The sequence below is a fragment of the Cyanistes caeruleus genome, chromosome 14, assembly GCF_971803275.1.
Source record: "Cyanistes caeruleus chromosome 14, bCyaCae1.hap1.1, whole genome shotgun sequence".
Taxonomy (NCBI): Eukaryota; Metazoa; Chordata; class Aves; order Passeriformes; family Paridae; genus Cyanistes; species Cyanistes caeruleus.
Window position 1 is genome coordinate 823,093 of NC_141714.1, and position 5,125 is coordinate 828,217.

The following is a 5,125-nucleotide window of genomic DNA, read 5'->3' on the forward strand; positions in this document are numbered from 1 at the left end:
AAGCCCGGCTGCAGAAGCAACCCCTGGGCAGGGGAGCACTGAGCTCACGGCACAATGGGAATTCCTGCTCCAAGCTTTTTTCCTGTAGAAACACCAGATCAATCGCTAACCCTACTAGTCACACGGCTTTTGTGAACATCAGTCAGTCAGTGTTCCTGAGCCGATGTGGTTCTTTACATTGACGGCACATTGAGTCCTCCCAGACAACTGGCAAGAAGCAGGGAGTGTTTCCCAGCTCCCATTAACCTGCCGGCAGTGCCGAAGGGCATCAGTTGAGACAAAAGGAGGCCCACCTGCACCTCTGCCTCTCCCAGCTTGACAGGACTGGGCTGGGCTGAAAATTGCTCTGACCACAGAACCAGCAGAAAGTCTCCAGCACAAAGGGACACAGGCAGCAGAAGAGCAACTCTACAGGAGCTGTTTCTGGCAGACTGGGCTTGAATAGTGCCAGGGTGAAAAATCAGAGCAATGATTTCTGGAAAGAGCTGCACTGCCGAGTGCTACCAGAGCCCAAGAACTTGTCAGACAGAATATTTCACCTCTGTGGATCAAAGTAAAAAAGCCTTGTATCATCGGTAGCCTCAGGGAATAAATGAGAATTGAGCACATGAAATGCATTGCATGAACTCAATACCTGGGGTATGTGTGCTGGAGATGAACACAATTATTGATACTTCAAATAACCAAAAACATTAACCCAACAGAGGAGTTAGGCTGCTCATTTCAATGAGCTTGCACCACAGGGTGCAAAATTTAAACTTTTAACTTTACCAGCATTCACAAAATCATAAACTTTGCATGGAATCAGTTACACTGCTATTGAAGTATAAGTTTATTCCCCTGAAGAAAAGGGGCGGGGGGGGGGGGGAAGCAGTACAAGGCACTTCACAATACTGTGATTATTTTCACACAGACCACTGTTATTGCAATAATATCCATAAACAAGTACCAAATTTCCCTCAAAAGAAAATGAAATGCCAGTAAAAATTTTATGCAAGTCTTCATTCTCTTCAAATGGCTTTGGAAGTCTAATACTTCTGCATCTCAAGGCACAACAAACATTTTCAAAGGAGGGCTCAGACCAAGAAACCCTAATCTCTAATAGCAGACAAATTCCTTACAGCATTCCCTCTTCAGGGAATACAGACACTGAGCGTATTTCAACTCATGGTTCATGTCGATTCCTTAGCAGTCACTAAGGAAATTCACTTTAAAATAATCTGCAACTATTGTAAAATTACTTCTCCACAAACCAATCTGTCTCTACGTTTATGAACATCAAGACAGAGAGAGCAGGAGAATGACAGGACTGAAGCAGAGCAATGGGGACGGGAAAAAAAAAAAAAAAAAAAAAAAAAGCAACAGGCATCAGGCCAGAGCAACAATAAAAACCAGGAGGAAGGACAGACTGATATAGAAACCAAGTGAGGGACAAGGAGTGAGAAAGTGGGATACTGTGAACGGAAGAAGGACAGGGAGCAGGATGCTGAGAGACAATGAGAACAACAGAGAATAACAGAGATAGGAAGAAGAAAAAAAAGAGGGCCAGATGGGGTGAAGTAATAAATACCAGGGTCGGGAAATAGCAAAAGGATCAGAGAGAGTAATAAATGAACAGGAAAGTGGAAAGGGAAAGTGAGATCCAGAACTGAAAAAAAACCAGCAACATTTAGGGTTGCAAAACAAAAGGATAGGGAGAGAAACAAAAGGAAGGAGGGAAACAAATAGGAAGACAGGGACACACTGCAGTACACAGAGGAAAAAAATGTCAAAGAACAGGCCAGACAAATTGTGAGGGGAAAAGAGGCAGATTCAACTCAGAACAAATTGATGGAGAAGGAAAACACAGCTGTAAGCTGCAGAAGAGAGAGGATGAAAAAGGGAGAGGGAACTGATGTGGGACAGAAGCACAGAGAGAGAAAGTAGGAGTGTGGTAGAAAGATATATTAGAGAGAAAAGGAGAGATATAGGTAAGCAAAATTAAGTAGTCACAGCAGTATGTAAAAAAAAGGGGGGCAGGAGAGAACCAAAGAGGTCTTGAGACACACAAGAGGGGAGACAGGGCCCAAGAGACCTTGGACTCACCTCAGCTCTGATTCTTGGCACTGCTGGGAAAATTTACCAGCTCGGATGCTTCTTTCCCTTTTCTTACCCAGAGAGACAAGCTTTCACTTGCCTGCAGAGAGACCAGCCAGATGGCCTCCAATTTTTATTTCCTTGCCTTTTTTATGGCCTCTCCAGTCTCTGCCACAGCAGGTCCTGTCCAAGCCAGTAAGTGCTCATTCTGTCCTGCTTCAGCCCACGCCCTGGAGGGAGCAAGGCCGGTACTAACGTTGGAAATTATATAGAGTTTACGTTTTTTTATAATGTAACTTTAGTCAGTTTAGTTTGCCCTGGGGGGAGGGAACTGAAGTTTCTTTTCAGGGGACTGGTTCACTAGGTGAGGTGTGATGAGCTTAACAACTTAAGGAACTGGGAGTAGCACAGAAGATAGCAAAAGAAAATGACCATTAATGACCATCAGCTCCAGACATCACCACTGGCATGCTCAGAGACACCTGGTCTGGGAAAACAGATATAAGAATGAGAACCTACCTAATTAGCATTGAAGGCAAAGAAATCCGTATCCAATAGGAAACCAGATACTAAGAACTGAGCGACTTGGGAATAAGGAACATTGAACCAATGAATTTCTGTGGGTTTTGACTGTATAAAATATGTGAAAAATCTAGTAAAGAACTGTGGCATTGAATGGTTTTCTCTGCATGACCCGGGCAATGTGTGGATGAAATGATTTCTGTTGCACATCCTGGCCAGAATAAAATAATACCTTGATTATCTAACACTAAAAACGTTGGAGAGTTGGTTTGTTGTTTTGTTTTTTTCCCCGCAGTTTCAGGGGACACTAATGACCCACTCAAGCCTCAGGCGGGTGTAGTCACTGACATCGACCGGGGATGCTTTGGGTAAGAATGGACATTTAGATGTTCAGTTTGGCCTCTGGCAGAGGGAAAGAAGCATCAGCGACTGTTATTACTGTAGATCACCGGCACGAATCCCTCCTCCTGCAGGGGCTTCTGGGGAGACCTCGACGGCAAACCAACGAGGCTGGGGGCGGCCAGTGGACACAGCAGGTTTCAGGGGTGATGCTGAAGCTGGGGCAGCGGCACAGGGCGAACAGGGTCGGTGGAGGTTCAGGGGAGCTCTGGCGACAGGGAGAGGCACCCAGCTCCTGCTCGGGGATGTGGCCACCGCCGCCCGGGCTGCAGCTTCTTCCCCGCAATCCCGGGTGGCCCGAGGCGGCTCTTCCGCGTCCACTGAGGCTCTCTGCCACCTCACCGCTTCCACCACCGGGCCCCAGTGCTCAGCACGCCGCTCCCGAGCTCACCGAGCAGCCCCGAGGGGCGCTCAGAGGCCGGGCGGCAGCGGCGGTTCAGCGGCTCGCCTGCAGCTCGTCCTTACGGCCAGTGGGTGGCAGCAAGGAGAGAACAGCCACTCCCCGCTTCCTCGGCCAACGCGCGCTCGCGGCTTTCTTGGCTGCAGGAGCAGCTACTGGCCGGACGGTGGCGCCCGTGAGCGCGGCTGGGCGGGGCCGGGCGGGAGGTCACAGCCCAGGACGGGGAAAGGACGGACGGAGGCGGGGAGACGCGCGGGAAACACGGGGAAATGGCGTACAACACATCCACCCGCGATAATGCTCAGCAGACAATTCATTTGCGATAACCCACACGAAGCAACCTAATCTGGCTAACTGCCCCACACTGAATAATCCATTGCAATGCCCACCCCCAAACTGGAAATATTTCACACCAAATTTTCCCAATTGTTGGTTTCATTGCCATTTTGGGGTTTTTTTGCTAGTAAAAAAATTGGATTTTACTTTCCCAAATATTCAATTTGGCAATTTTCTGGAGCTTTTTCACAACATAAAAACTAAGTGGATTTTGCTTCTGTCTCTGTGCATGAAAATATGAAGATTTTAGCTTTTGGGCTGCTCACATCTGCGCACCACAGGACAGCTCAAGCACCAATGCCCACCGCCAGCATCATGGAAGTCCCTGGAGATGCTGCTGCTCTGAGCCCGTAGCAGCACAGCAACACTCGAGGGATGGGACCATGGGCAGTGTCACAGGCATTCAGCTTTCCTGAGAGCCCTAACACTGTCAGAATACAGCTGCCTGAAGACACTTCATGAGGCTCAACTACTTTTCACTATGGACACCTGATGAAGCCAAAGATGCCAATTTTCCTTGTGCACATCTGTGCCCCATCTATCTTGGAAGACAGATCCTCACAATGCCAATGCAGGCAGGCGGAGTGAGAGCCCCCAGGGCTCCTCTTCCCCAGGCTGAACAGAGCAGAGGTTGTGCCCTCACCACCTCTTCTACACCTCCATCACTCCAGGTCCTGCACTCACATTGTTCCAGTGCCCACACCTGCCTGGACCTGCTGGCCCCAGCCTGCACACCATGCCCAGGCACAGCCTCCCCTTCCCTAGAGTGCCTCCTGTGCCCTTGCTGGCACAGCCCAATTGTGCGACTGCCGTTGCTGACCGGGCACACTGCCCATTTCAGGCAGAATGTCCTCCAGGGCCATTGCCAAAGCCACAACTGGTCCCCAGCTCCCTAGCTCCTGCAGGGCACCAGCCCCCTGCCAGGCTGGTGCTCAGTGTCCCCAGTAGCCCATTCCCCTCTTGCTTAGTCCAGGCTGTCAGTGTGATCACTTGCACCTTCCACTTCCACAGGACACTGAAGAGAAGCCTCTGAGGGATCTCCCCAGTGCCTGGCCACCAGCCAGGCTTGGGCACTTGAGTACCAAACCCCTTGAAGCCAAAACAGATCGGGCAATCCCTCAAGCTGACCTGGCACCACTGGCTACACGAGAGCCCAGCTAACTCTCCCCAGATCCCTGCTCCTCCTGCACATCCAGAAGCATTTGTACCAACACCTTCCCAGGGACAGAGGCTCTCCCACCCTTCCTCCTTGCGTTTCTGGAATATAGCTGTGGTAGCTGCTCAGATTGGTGGGAGTCTCCCCAGAGAAGCAGGACCTTCTGAAGAGCAGGGCCTGGCACTGGCAGCATGGCTCCCCCCACTAGGCCCAGGATGCTCCCCAGCCAGCCAGAG